General features: G+C 37.3%; 1 protein-coding gene across 7 annotated transcripts in view; it reads right to left on the minus strand.

Moving 5' to 3' along the window:
- The window catches only part of LOC308699393 (transcription factor Sp5), a 69,690-nt gene that overhangs the window by 11,852 nt on the left and 41,864 nt on the right, over window positions 1-15,974 (minus strand). For 2 of the 7 annotated variants that reach the window (XM_081380170.1, XM_081380171.1), the window contains exon 2: window positions 8,157-8,231. The exons of 2 other annotated variants lie outside the window; for them this stretch is intronic. The gene's annotated coding sequence lies outside the window, so the exon portion shown is untranslated. Of the gene's footprint in view, window positions 1-935; window positions 1,050-8,156; window positions 8,232-15,974 lie in introns of all 7 variants that reach the window. 3 more of the 7 variants (XM_081380175.1, XM_081380176.1, XM_081380174.1) reach the window with 2 other exon arrangements.

Below are 15,974 nucleotides of genomic sequence, written 5' to 3' on the forward strand. Positions count from 1 at the left end.
CCTATAATAATGACCTATAATTATGGCATTATTTCATGAAGTTTTTATCTCATAATCACTACATCATCTCATAACTTTTGTGTCAAAATTATGGTCAATCATGAGATTAAACCTTAAAATTGACATACTAAATCCTATAGAAACTTAAAATGCCATGTCATAATAATGAGATAAAACCTCAAAATGTTAAGATACTAAGTCATAATTATGATAAAAACAAAATTATGAGATACTAAATCATTATTATGACAAAATTAGAAATTATGAGATAATAAAATCATTGACATCAATACATTGATTAAAATTTTTCTTAATTATGACAAAAGTTCATCATAATTGTGTCATAATGTAGTTTTTTTAAATCCATCTTTATATATAATGACTTGGCATCTCATCATTTTGACTTTTCGCGCATGTCATAATTTTGACCTTTTATTCTCATAATGACTTAGTATCTCATCATTACATTTTTTGCCATAATTATGACATTATTTCATGAAGTTCTTATCTCATAATCATTACATCACCTCATAACTTTTGTGTCAAAACTATGATCTAATAAGGCATTACCTTTATTTTTCATATGTGGAGGAGGAATAAGGAAAAACAAGAAGAAAGGGTTAAAATCTGATCATCTCAGAATTTTGGGGAATTAAGACAAGCATCCCGTGAGACTCATTCCCTGAACCAAACCTTACCAGCAGTCAGAATTGCTTTTATTAACACCGGTTTGTCTAAAAGCAGACTATAAATAGCGACAGTCTTCAAAGTAAATAATGCAATCCAATCACAGCATATCCCTCTGAGGATTAATCTCAAAATAATATAGGGATGATTTTGAGATACTGATTTCCCCAAAATAACGAGGTTTCATTGATTTTGTTTTGTCTGGGTGTTATATGTGATTTAAATCTTGATAGCAGTGGCTTTATTACCGTGTTTTATTGGCCTTGAAATGTCGTTTACCACAGTGAGGGATGGACGGTGGGTCACAGGCAATCTGAGCTGAGGACGGTGATGATTACAGAAAGAAACACACTCGTGGAGAGCTGTGGTGCAAAATAACACACACGTTATGGACAGGCTGTGGCCCGGGTGTTTAATTCATCACAGGCCACAGACGAATGGGCGACTAACGTGAATAAATGAGTCAATTACAGAAGATGTGCTGCGCGCGTGCGCTTCACCTGCCTGATATTTTCATTATAAATAATGGAAAATACAACCCTGTTTTTTTTCTTTATGTTACAGTCCTAGTAACGAGCACAGCCTGGAAACGAAGAAAGCAAACACAATATTGTACGTCACAAAATGATGCCAGTCTTTACAGGAATGATTATCTGCATGTTTTGTGTCGTGTTTCACTCATCAGATTGGAAATTGTAGGAACAAAAGTCTTGAACAAAGGAACAAAAAAAGGAGAATTTCTGAGTTGCTCTTTACGTACAATGAAACCAAGAGACCGGCTATAAAGCACTGTAAAGTAGTTCATGTGAAGTCTTCTATATGATTGCTTTGTGTGAGGAAAGGAAAAAAGCACATATTTAAAGTGCCCTTATATACTATCTTAAAGTCCCTCTGTAGTCAATAATTGTATCCCTTAAAACTCACCAAAATTACATATTTAAATGTTTTTTCCTGTGAAAAAAATATTCTTCATGCCTTAAAATAGCTTTAATGTAACTTTCCACCCTTAGTTCATTTAGTATACATGGAAACATGAATATGCTAATTAGCCCCGCCTCCACTCACTCACGCCAGCTCACAGATTCACTCGGCCAACTTGCTGAGGTAAACGCTGCACAATGGTATGTAATACGTGTATATTTTGTAATACGTGTATTATGTATGTAAATATTTCGTAATTTCCTGTTTAAAAGTAGTTCTCCGCGGTTTTTCAAGTATGGAGACGCTTGAAAAAGCATTCAGTTGTGTTCTAGACGCTGGGACGAGTCTGTGGCAAAACTCAAGTGTTTTCCACATTCAGATCAGAGAGAAGATCGAAAGCACCTGTTAGAGGCACGAAACATCTTTTAGCGTTAGATAAGTGCCTATTACCAACACAATCCAATCTGAAGTTAATTAATACATCGTTCGACCGGACATAACTGTTTTATAAATATAGGTTATGTGTTTGCACACGTGATATCAGGAAGCAACGTAATACACACATGACGACAGGAGGGTGAAGTTGCTCCTCCCACTTCTGCTAGTTTTACTGAGATCTCTTATCCCGTGCGAATTGGCCATTAATATTACAGACGTCATGTGGTAAAATGACATTACTCCATATACCCTTGAAAAGTTAATCCCATTCGAATAGGGCTTATGATATCACACAGCTAATAATGTGTTGCTAATGTTTCACGAACCATGTTCCCGTTCGCATCTCAGAGTCAGACAGCTGCCTTCTAACAATCATCAGAAACGCTTTGAACAACTCAGAACGTCAGTAAAGAAAGGCATATAGTTCATCATAACATCGTAATATACATCATACACCCGCTATATTGCTAAATCTACCCGATTTTTCATATCAACAGAAAAATATACCAGGATAACCTGGCTTCTCTCGAGGCTTTGCTGGTAATGAAATGCTAAAGCCCGACGCCACGTTGACCTGATTAGTTTGTGACGTCAGAAACACCAGCGATTTCAAATCGTGTTTTTGAGACTGTCTTTATACTCAGCAAAGGTGTTGACTTATGAATTTGCACATGGTTTGTCTTTAAGTATAATATTAAAAACACCACATAGACACATAAACAACATTAAAAACCAGATTTTCACCACAGGGGGGCTTTTAAGTTATTTCGTTAAAGTTGTTAAAATGTTATATTTGCAATATCCAAATTACATCCACACATGTAAAACAAAACAAGTTTTGAGTCTGAAGCTAAAGCTAAAATAGCTGCATAAAATTGTGAGGAAGAAAAACAGAATGTTTGAGGAATATCAGTTTCAAGCGCTGTAATGAGTGAATCTGACTGCAGAGAAATGTTAAATAACTGTCAGACCCTGTCATTGCTATCCTTCTTCATACTGAGCAAGCAGGTGAGTGACAGGTTAGACAATTATTAGTTTGACTGGCTGTCCGTGTGCATCACAAAACCAGCAAAGCCCGATGGACAGAGCTCTCAAAGCACAAATGTAAAACGAAAAAGTTCTACACATTCATTAGTACCTTATAAAAAAACCATTAGAACTAGTGCTGGGCGGTTTACCGGTTCATACCGAATACCGGTGTTTATTTTTGTTACGATATGAATTTTTAATATACCGTAATACCGGTGTATGTCGCTTTAATCGGAACGCGGCGCTGCGCGACACAGTCTCACCCCTCATTTACAACACACGTCTGCGGCGCATTACAGCTGCGACAAGGTTTTATTCCGTCCTCCACGCGGTGCGTCAAAATAGACCAGGCGCCTATATTTAGCGAAGCGGCGCGGAGAGCCGCTTCTGGGAAGCTTCGATCTGAAACACAAGCATTGACTAGAATGGGCACGAGACGTGTGGGGGTGAGAGTGTCTTTTTTTCTCGCGGCGCGCGTGTTTTTATACTGTATTAACGTATCTGAAGTAAACTGACGGTCTTTTGAAAAGTTTCTTTGTTATTACGATTGAATCTTTCTTTATCTTCCCTGATAAAGCAGTGTTTATGAGCGTTGCTGCTTTGTGTACAGCCGTTACCGGGGAAACCACTGTTTCTGCCGCTCCTAAAGCGCGTCCTGCTGGCACCTCTTTGTAAACAGCCTTGCAAACCTGTATTATTAATATTAGTGTGGATTTTTTCTATAATATTCACTCATGACAATAAAATAGGGCATTATAAGTAAATCTACTCCAGTATTTCCTCTCTCACTCAGTAGAAAATGTGGTTAACACCCATCATGCTTAAAAAAAAAAAAAACGGTAAAAACCGTGAAACCGGTATAATTTAGAAAAAAAACGTGATGTTGATTTTTGGTCAAACCGCCCAGCACTAATTAGAACATAAAACTGTTGCCTTTAAAGGGTTAGTTCACCCAAAAATGAAACTTCTGTCATCATGTCCTCACCCATCATGTCCCTCATGTCGTTCCAAACCCGTAAGACTTTCGTTCATCTTCGGAACATAAATTAAGATATTTTTGATGAAATCTTTCTTTCTGTCTCTCCGGTGACAGCAACATCATTGCAACTTTCAAGGCCCAGAAAGGTAGTAAAGACATCATTAAAATAGTAACTACAGTTCAACCTTAATGTTATGAAGCGACGAGAATACTTTTTGTGCGCAAAACAAACAAACAAAAATAACGACTTTATTCAACTATTTCTTGTTTTCTGTGTCAGATCTCCTACGCTATTCGCGCAGTAACCCGGAAGCGCTGTACTGTGTTTACTACGTTAATAGCGTAGTATTCACTAATACTAGGTATCATTTATCTAGCTAATGATGATCTAACGGCTCAAATGTTGCGGCTCATCAAGATAAACAGAAAGTTAAAAATATCATTTATTTGAAACAGAAATGTTTTGTAACTTTATAAATGTCTTTACTGCCACTCTTGACCAATTTAATGCATTTGAGAGCTAATGATGACAGATCTTCCATTTATGAGTGAACTATCCCTTTAACTAGGGCTGTTGCGATAAGTTTCTTTGTGCGTTTTCTTTTTTCATAAGGCTATACCCTTCTTGTTTTGAACTTCGGCATGTGTATTGAATGTTAAATAAGTTAATAATGATAACAAGACTATTTATCATGGTGATTTGTACAGAGGCTTCGTGGATTTTCGTGGACTCGTCTGTCTTCGAGGCCAAGTCATATATTCGTGAAAAGGTTGCCGTGTCCAAGGAAAACTAAATATTTGTATTTACCTTGAATAAAGGTGGTCAGAATTCGACGCCGTGAGGAGACACGCATTGAATCAATGCCATTGGTCTCTATTAAGCGAAGCATCAGCTTCAGTGTTACCCATGCGACGCATTGGTGGTCAGCTGAGCCTTCAAAAGTGGAGCTCAAAGTTAAAAAATAATTAACACCTTGTTTCATTACATCTATCTTTTAATGAATCAGCGTTTTTGAACGTGTTCATTGAATGAACGGTCATGACTCCCTCAAAGACAGTCCGTTGCCGTAACAATATAATTGCACGCTGAGTGACAGCCTTTCAATACGCTGTTTAGTTTCGATTACATTGGTTACTGAAAATGTCCTCGTTTTAGTGCATGCTGACCACATCGTAACACTTATTTATATAGCAACAAATAAATAAATAAATAAATGGCGATAATACCGCATATCTTGCTATTGAGATACTCAAAATTACCGCAAGGGAAGTTCCTTCACCGCGACAGCCCTAGCTTTAACGTGATCCTTGAAACAATAAACACTCTCGCACACTGAAAAAGACAGAAGAGGGAGGAAAGCGGGAAAGGGTGAGCAGTGATAAATGATATCGACTCTGGTGGCGCTGACAGATAGAAGCTGTTAACAGGGGGTCAGAATTAGTCTCTGTCGGCCGCAGTCATAAACCTGACCCCTCATTAGAGAACGGGACAGGCCAAGGAGCTCGGAAACACCTGGAGAGAGCTGTTAGCACAGGAGGAATTCCCAGTCCAACTGCTGATGCTAACCAGCCAAACTGGGACAGGCCAAACTGAATTTACCTGGAAGGAAATTAATACTTTCATTCAGCAAGGATCCATTACATTCATCTAAAAAAGGACAATTAAGACATTTATAATGTTACAGGAGATTTCTATTTCTATTCTATTTCTTTATGCTGTTCTTGTGAACTTTGTGTTCATCCTGAAAAAAAGTATCATAGTTTCCATAAAAATATGAAGCAGGACAACTTTTTTCAGCATTGATAATAATTAGAAATGTTTTCTGAGCACCAAAGCGCATTTATATATTTATATTAGTGCTGGGCAACGATTAATCATGATTAATCGCATCCAAAATAAAAGTTTGCGTTTACATAATATATATGTGTGTGTACTGTGTATAATTATTTTGTATATAAATACACACAAATGCATGTATATTTTTAAGAAATATTTGCATATATATACTGTAAATATATTTACATAATTTATATTATATATAAATATAAATATTTTATATATAAATAACACATTTTTCATAAATATATACATGCATGTGTGTGTATTTATATACACAAAATAATTACACACAGTACACACACATATATATTATGTAAACACAAACTTTTATTTTGGATCGTTGCCCAGCACTAAATATATATAAAGCACTATATATATAGCAAAAGGTTTGTGTATATAAAACATAATAAAATCTCATATATATATATATGAGATTTTATTATGTTTTATATACCCAAACCTTTTGCTTAGTCATATTTGACTGTAAATCTCTCGTTCAGTTCCTTTGCTGTGGTGTGTTGGCATAGATGTAGGTTATGTATAAGAGTGGGCTATAAAGTATCATCTGCTATAATAATGCCTCCCACACATCAATTATCATCCATAAGTGGTCTTAGTATTGAGTAATTAACCTTTTTTCAGCTGCTCAGCAGTCTGTGAAGAGTCTGCAGCAGAACCAGAGGGTTTGCTAAGTGATCAAATCTGAGGTTGTTTCACAACAGATCAAATTTCAGAAGAGCTCTAAAAAATAAAAGAACAAAAAGTAACAACATAATCTCTGACCTATACTACAAAAATCCTTTCAAAACTGTAATATTAGATTCAAATATCTGCATGATTTGAGGGATCATGTTGTCTGTAGCATAAACAGTGCAGGATGTGTTACTCGCTGATGTTTAATAACTAGATTTCGGAGTTTAAGAATGAGATGCATCTTTTTCGCCAACACTTGACCCATTAATACTAACACTTACTATTCTATATATCTATTAAAAAAATGTAAATAAAAAAATTAAACCCTTGTTACGTGTACTGTGACTTGCTGTCCTATTGTTAGTTTGACTGCTTCTATTGCTCTCCTCATTTGTAAGTCGCTTTGGATAAAAGCATCTGCTAAATGATCAAATGTAAACGTAATAGTAATTCCTAGCTATTTTCTAAAAATGTGTAAACACTGTATCCATTATACTTTATCTAAAAAATAAAAATAAAAAAAAAAGAGCAATTCACTTTCGAGTTTGATGTGACAATGAAATTGCTTCCAAATCCCAGTCAAAGCTATAGTATTACCTTTTTCTTTTTGCCTTCCAAAAAAATGTTAGAATATACAGAAACAACTTGCGATGTGAGAGGCCACGGGGAGCCATCACAGCCTTCTCACACACAGCATGCAGAGCCGGCGTGTGGATGCTGGAAGTGTGTGTGTGAGAGAAATGACACTAACAGAATCATTTCACGCTTGGTTGCACTCGCTCCCAGACACACAGATGCGTGCGCACACTCGCACTCTCATACACACACACACACACACACACACACACACACACACACACACACACACACACACACACACACACACACACACACACACACACACACACACACACACACACACACACACACACACACACACACACACACACACACACACACACACACACACACACACACACACACACACACACACACACACACACACACAGGCTCTGTTCCAAAACCTAGTGAGGTTATTATAGCTAACTAAATCTATGTATATAAAAAAACATTTTCACTGAAATAAAATCAATGTTAACTGAAAATGAAATAAAATACTAAACCATGAACTTAAACTTATCTTATTTCAACTAGTTGCCAAAGCAATGAATAATGAATAAAATAGTCTTTCTAATTCAGATTTACTGTTGTAATCATAATGATTTAAAACTGGATGAATTGCAATGTAATAAAGAGCTTATTTCAATGACACATGCAATGCTACATTAAAATTTGTTCAAAACGTTGAATCTTATTAGTTCCTGTAGATGAACTTGTAGAGCATGGGTTTGCGACATCGGTGTTTGATTTCAAGAGAACACATTAATTGCAAAGCTTGAATGTAATTGCATTGGATAGAAGCCTCCACCTTTTGGAAAACATTGAGGGATCATACATATGACCCCTTAAAATCCTGCCTATGTAAATAGCTCTCTAGGTTTTGAAACAGCCCTGTTCTGTCTTCTCCCCCACATTCACTTACCTACATTCACAAGGATTTCCACTTACCCCTCACCTTCCTACTTTGCGTATTACGTTTTCCAGCACATATGAAGACATAAAGCGATGGAGTTCAAGAGTGCGCTATAACAGAAAATCAAAAACCTGAAGATTAGAGAGTTAAAAAGAACAACAGTTTGTCGCAAAGTGCAAATATCCATGCCAAACGCACATAATCTGTCATATGACCTCTTGTTTCTCAATTATGGCCACCATCATAAAACATATACACACAAACTCTCTCGTAATGCGGTGTTTGAGCTTGCCGTCTTCATGAATGGAGTTAATTGCACGTGAAAATTACCATCAGGCGCCATCTGTTATGTAAATGCACTGTGATCGTTTCCTTAAGCACTTGCCAAACATTTATACCGCTAAAGTCATGGTGAATGCATCACAAACCTGCAGCAGAAACGGGTCAGTTTCATTGAAACCATTAGCTTTATGTGTTTGCAATAAACTTCTGTTTCAGCTCGAGTGCATCGACAGAGATTGGGTTAGACGGGTCATTTCCACTGTGCAAAACATGTCCCAATATTGGATAAAATACTAAAGTCACGATTTTTAAAGATGGAAATCTTTATAGTTTTCTTATTTATCACAAAAATCTAGAAATAAGGGTGAATTTTATGCGAAATGGAAATATTGTTATTGCTAATTAATTTATAGTTTATAGCTCCCTTGTGTCTTCAATATCACTTTCCACCCTGTTAGTATTTTATAAAAAATTGCTTTAACTGTCAAAGGGCAGTTCAGAATGACATCATCGTGGGGGGAAGTGACATCATTTTGGAGGGAAAAATCAACATCACAAACATCAGTATCTAGTATTAGCAATGAGTTTTCTTTCACTTCAATCCTGCCAAAAATTCAACCCTGTTTGCTAAAAAAAAATCACAGAAATCAAGATTTGTTAATTGAATAATGTTATTATTCCTCATGTATGCTATCTCTCAATCTCTGAGCAATAACTTTGGCAATGAAAATAATCATGTAAGTACCTGAGATTGACTAGAGAAACCCGCCTTTTGAACACAAAATACAACATAGTCATATTAATTTTTAAAAGATTATAAAGTGTTTCAGGAATGGCTCAGATAAAGTCAGGTGTTGGATGTGAGCAGTGTGTGAGCAACACGCCACCTTGTGGTATAAATATATCAGACATATATGACATAGAGCTGTCAATCATAGCCGAGTCTCCAAATCCCTTACATAACTGAAGCTGGAAATGCTGAGAGACGACCGCATACATCTTGCAACAAAAAACAGCGCTTGACGTGCTCTTCAAAGAGCAGATAGACAATATAATTAGAGTGGTGAAACCCTAATGAGTGTGTGTTTGTGTATGCGTCTTATCTGTGGCCACAGAGCTGTTAAACAGAACCATTCCTTATTTTCCATTATTCACCACGAGACAAAGCGTGCCTAAAACAACCAGGCTGCTGTCACTTTAATTGCCTTTCCTCGGGCTGCCTATTATCATATAAATGGAGATCAGTTAGTGCAGAAGACATTTCCTTCCTCTGAGTCACATGTCGAAGTGCTTTCTCGCGACTGTATGAATGCATATGTGTGTGAAGCACCCATCAGCCCAAAGGAAAAAGATTCCTGTGATGCCAAAAAGCCCAGTGTGTGTGTGTGTGTGTGCGCACATCGAGTGAGACGCCCACTTATTAACCTTGGTGTGACCTCTGCTTTTGATTATGTGCAAAAAGGAATACCAAATGATGAAGAGCATCCTGCTTATTTCTTCACACAGATTTAGGCCTTCACTATCTAATAGAGGACTATCTATCTATCTATCTATCTATCTATCTATCTATCTATCTATCTATCTATCTATCTATCTATCTATCTATCTATCTATCTATCTGTCTATCTATCCTCTCCGTTTTGGCCTTTGTGCACGTTACGTTTACACAACAACGATGTAGTAAAAACTGAAAGGTTTTTCTATTGTGTTTTTCGTGTACAGACGTCGTCACGTATCTGTGAAAACGACTAAAAACGCTGTATTCTGCTGCCAGGCCAGTAGTTGTCGATGTCACTTTGTAAAGAAACACTACACGCCTATAGACTGAACACGTAATACGCATGTGCATGACCAAACTGTTTTCACAAATTCAGGTTTTTGAATTTTTTGATTTTTGATTTTTTGACAACGGTATCGTCTTCAAAAACGTGCACTTTGAAACCTGTTTTCAAAAGCTTGTGTTTTCAGGCCCCCAAAACAATGTCGTCGTGTAAATGAACGCTGTTTTCGTGTCATAGTCGAGGCTTTCGAAAACCACGTTTAGTCGTGACTAGGGATGCAAATTAGCGATTAATTCATTAATCATTAGTTGATTGACCTTATCGATCGATTAACGATTAATTGATAAGCGGCTATTTTCCTGAGAATGTAAATTTCTCACGGTATCAATAGTGTCTTTAACATAAAAAGCAAAATATTGCTTATACTGAATAAAAATGCATGTTATATTGCTCAACTGATGTTTTATTGTAACAGTTGGGATACGGTACAGATAATGGAATTTATGTAGTTTAACAAAATAAATTATGCACAGAAAATTAAAATACATATTTTTTTTTTAAAAATAATTGTAAAAAAAAATTGCATCACAATAAGTGTATTGTGATAGTCACTAACATTTTAGTAACTAAACTGAATTTTATTAGGTTTAGTGACAACATGTTACAATGTTTACATGGTACAATTTCTGGTAAGCTACGCTTTTTTATTATTTCAATTCAATTACCGGTATTGTGATTTTATTTAATATTGACTCGTTTGGATAAATATTAGGTAGGCTACACAAGATAGACATTAATTTTTCTCAAGAAAAAAAAAAAACAACTCACCTAATGCTGTAAACATACAGAAAGCCCTATCAGCTGGTAGTAGGCTATTATTTAAGGTTAAAAATAATTAAATATGATGCGTTTTTTATTATAATAACTTTATTTAATGATACAAGTAAAAATATAATAAATATGTAATATAGAACACATATTTAGCAAAATACTCTCTATAGCTATTTCTTTTCTTGCCAACTACGTGCTATAGCCTATATTATGTTCATTAAATGGCTTTCCTGAGGTAAATGTGAGATAATTGTTCTCCAGCTATGTTATTGACCTATTCACGCTGATGAAAAACACTGATTGATCGATATTATGTATGAGAAATATACATTTCGGTAAGTTGTACTGTATCTTTCAACAGTGTTCGTGTTATTTTTTTACTATTAGCTAGTAGCGTTTGAGATGATCGGTTCACGTGCGCTATGGGATCTGTCACATAACATTTACAAGCGCCAAAACGGTATTTATTGTTTGAATTTCGTAATAAAATTGACAGAATCTGAGAGCTGAGTTTTTATATATCATAGCTAACCTGGGGTGCGTTTCCCGAAAGCATCGTTGGCCAACTATGGTCGCAAGTTCCGTCGTTACCAATAGAGTTCAGTGGACATTGCGATGAACTTGCGACCATAGTTGGCCAACGATGCTTTCGGGAAACGCACCCCGCCTCTGTCTAACTTCGCGATTTTTCTGTGCATGAGATAATGGATGTGTGGTGTGATGCGTGAGGGCTGGCAGCTCTGTTTCTGAAATGCTCCCACATTCCCCTCCGTTTTGACCGCCTCATGTTTGGTTTCTTTTTTGCCGCCTCAAGTTTGTGTCGGGTCTCTCGCCGCCCGCGAGAATCTCGTGCACGTTCGCAATGTTCAATTAACCGACAATAATTTTATTTAATCGCGTAAATTCTTGTCGACAATTAATCGATAATCGATTAACCGTTTACATCCCTAGTCGTGACGCACATTACACCAATAGATACTCATGTTTATACCCAGTATTGTGCCTGTTACGTGCTATTCTCTTTCACACTGTTGCTAAAGATGTTACTTTTTACACTCTTCATATCACAGTCCTGCAAAGAAGACAAAATGTTCTTTGCAATTGCTGTCCAGCTAAATTGCTAAATAAAATGATCCTGCCAGAAGAATAGGATGAGAACTTTATTATGTCCTGCTCCTGTCTAATCTCAGTTAACTTTTATAAGGTTTTACGCATGCGCAGTAAGGTGAATTTAGCGTTTTCTGACATTTCAGTGTGGATAAGAAAATGCCGTTTTCAAATGCATCCGGGTTAATGTAGACGTAACCCAGTGTGCCTATAGTAAGACCTTGATTAGCTGGTTCAGGTGTGTTTAATTGGAGTTACAGTTGCCCTCCAATAGGATTGGATATTGATTGTAACCCAAACCACATCCCTAAAATATAATTTATTACAATTTTAGATCAGATCTAGTATCCAAAGGAAGCTTTGTGTCATCGAATTCAATGTTTCCCTTGTTGTCCTGCTCAATCTCTCATTGATTCTATTCTCGAGTTCAGGTGTGGAGTAAAACAGTCTATGGATTACTCAATCTACATATTCTGACTGCCTTAGAATCTTTAAAGGTCCCGTTCTTCGTGATCCCATGTTTCAAACTTTAGTTAGTGTGTAATGTTGTTGTTAGAGTATAAATAATATCTGTAAAATTATAAAGCTCAAAGTTCAATGCCTAGCGATATATTTTATTTAACAGAAGTTGACTACATCGAACGGCAGGTTTGGACTACATCCCTCTACTTCCTTCTTTAATGACGTCACTAGAACCGTTTTTTGACTAACCTCCGCCCACAGGAATGCTCCCTCAACTCTACCGAAATTCCTTTATGTACTTGCGCACCTCTAATAACTTACTGTATTTACTCAGCTCTTACGGTGATTTTCTGAAGTAAAACTGACTCTTCATCTTTTGTGTGATGTACAATAAACTTTATTAAACTCATCAGTATATGTTTGATCATCATTCAGACAGCAGACTTGTAGGCTATAAATAAATAATGGATACATACAAGCAGATGACAAATACGTTATAATAACCGTAATTAAACTACTAAACTATACCTGTTTCATCTCTATACAGCACTCTGACTCTGTAGGCATTATTGTCCGACTCGAAATGAACACCGTTACTGAGAGTTTCTGATATTATCATCACTCCGTGAGATGAGATTGTCCTGACAGACTGAGCGCGAGCTCATGAAGCTCCGCCCCCCTGTGCCGTCCAGCAGCAGCTCATTTGCATTTAAAGGGCACACACTAAAACAGCGCGTTTTTCTGAGCCCCAAAAAACGACAATTTAAACATGCTGTAAAAAATGATCTGTCGGGTATTTTGAGCTGAAACTTCACATACACACTCTGGAGACAACAGAGACTTATTTACATCTTGTGAAAAGGGGCATAATACGGGACCTTTAAAACAAAAATGGGAAAAAGAAATGGAGGATCAAATATCAGATGATGTTTGGCAGGCAGACCCTACTTGTGACCGATGTAAACAAGCTCCTGCTACTTTATATCATATTTTTTGGTCATGTCTGAAATTGCTAGAATACTGGGGCTCAATTTTTGAGACCTTTTCTAAACTGTTTGGTAAATTCATTGCTCCAGCCATGTCGACAGCAAGTTGTTGGTCAAGATTATTGTTATATTCATTCTTATCTGTTCTGTTATATTCTTGGTTCTTAAATGCATTTATGTATAATGTATTTTCTTATTCTTTTAGTAAAAAAAAAAGAGTCCTGGCGAATCCAGCAATGCAGGTTTGAGAGGTGACGCCCGACAAATCTCGCGAGAATCACGACTTGCTTTATAGCACGACGTCACATACATCAACAACATATGAAGCAGCCTCTATGGAAGACACCAGCACGCATTTCAGACGTGAATCATGGCAGAGTCGACGAAGAAAACGCGGTCGGAAGAGTCAAGGAAAAGAAAACGAGAAAGTGAGACACAAGAGTCCCACTCGGTCAGGCTTTTACTCGTTAGCGAGAGCTAAAAAGCAGCAGAGGATGCAACAGCGATACTGACCTGGCGTTCTTGTTGATGGACTAGTAAGTAAATCTCTTATTTGCAAACTTGCTTGCGTTCTATGTTGTTGTGCTTGCTTGTTGTATGTCATTTTTTACAAAGTTGTTCATTCATCCATTGTTGATAATAAGCCCAGTCCACTAATTTCCACATATGTCTAGCTAGCTGTCGATTAGCAGAGCTATTAGCAGACTTGATAACAAACACTCGTTTCTCTTACGTGTTTTTGCGTTATGTTTTATTGCCCAGCTTGCCTCACAACCAGCTGAACTCAGGTGCTGTGATGTGTATTTATCACGTAGTCCTTTGTCTGGTTTAGGTTTCGTTAGGCATGTGCACTGTGCTAATGCAAACTTTAGCTGGCATATTTGTATGAAATCGTGAAACATTAGCTCGTCAGTAGACATCTTCGCAGGCTTTCTGTGCCTGCTCGATGTCCGACGCTTCAAACCTACTGAACCGGTACCGGTATACAGGAGGGAGGGGATCAGGTCGTGAGTGCAGAGACGGCTCTGCGTGAGTGGTATTTACGACAGTAACGTTAAACACAAGTACTCCACAGCGGCCCTAGGGGTCGCTGTTTGACAGAAACAGAAAACTGCATAGTGTGCCTTTAACATCCACATTATAGTTTTTTATTTTTTTAAATAGAAAGGCCTGAAAAGCATCTGATGATAAATTCACTCAAGCAAACAAAGTAATATTAGTATTATTGTATGTGCTGTCAGGATAAAACATCATGACATTTAGTTTGTTCAGCGGGGGTTCGATTTTCCACATGAGCTGTACAATTAAAGCTCGCCCTGAGCTGCTCAGAGCAATCAGGACTCTACTTATTATGCAAACAGGAACATTGTGCAGATTTAGCCAGAGGAGGAGCGTTAACACACTATACACAAGCGTGGGAAACAATACTGGTGCTTATGGTCAGAGAAACACTGCTTTAAACAGGGGCAGTCTCTGGATATGTTCAGCTTACTACTCTCGACTTCCACTGTATACAGTATGCCATTTTCTGTATAATCCCTGGATGACCTACTATACTTGCCAATATATGCCATATAACAGTAGAGCACAATGCATTGCACTTGACTTCTATTTCCACTGTGACCAAGTAAAATCAGCTAATCGATGCAAACAACATTAAAGCAACACTAAGGAACTTTTCCTCTTCGGTCCCCCTACAGGTTGGAAGCGGAATTGTCCATTACCGCTGTCGTAAATAGTTTCGCCGTCCGCAGCCGACTGTCGCACGCACGCTCGCTGTTTATCCAGCGCCGGCTTTGGAATGAACGATGTCCACAGACAAGGTAGAGTATGTTGCATGATTTCATGAAAATATGATGTATTGCGACATCAGAAACGAAGAAAAACTAAATAATGACTATTGTTACACTTGACGTAAAGCAAGTCAAATTTGTAGTTTTCTTATGTCTCATTCGAACTACAGAAACGCGACACGGTTTGGCAAACTTGCATGGTGTGGTTATAGCAGATATAGGGCTGCAAAGCGAATCCAGGAGTGCCTTTCACCCTGTTACGACTTGATGAACCACTGATTTTGGAAACATTATTATAAGGTAAAAAATGTTCCTTAGTGTTGCTTTAAAGCTCTTTTGTCCACTTTCAACCACTTCAGTTGTGATTTCATCCAGGGAGGGTCTATGGGCGGATAATTGTAAGGGTTTTTTCGGATATTTCAGTCTAATGGACAAAATAACCATGCGCAAAAAGGACAAAAGAACGCACTCGGAGACGACGCAAAAACACAGAGATCATCAGCTTCTGTTTCTGCTCTGAAGCCGCAAGACCAGCCGAACGCTGTGAGTGTGTGTTAGAAATCAGGAACGGTGAGAGAACATTGTGATTGGTATGTTTTTATCTTCAAACC

Source organism: Scardinius erythrophthalmus, assembly GCF_964197995.2.
Source record: "Scardinius erythrophthalmus genome assembly, chromosome: 12".
In the NCBI taxonomy this organism is placed as follows: Eukaryota; Metazoa; Chordata; class Actinopteri; order Cypriniformes; family Leuciscidae; genus Scardinius; species Scardinius erythrophthalmus.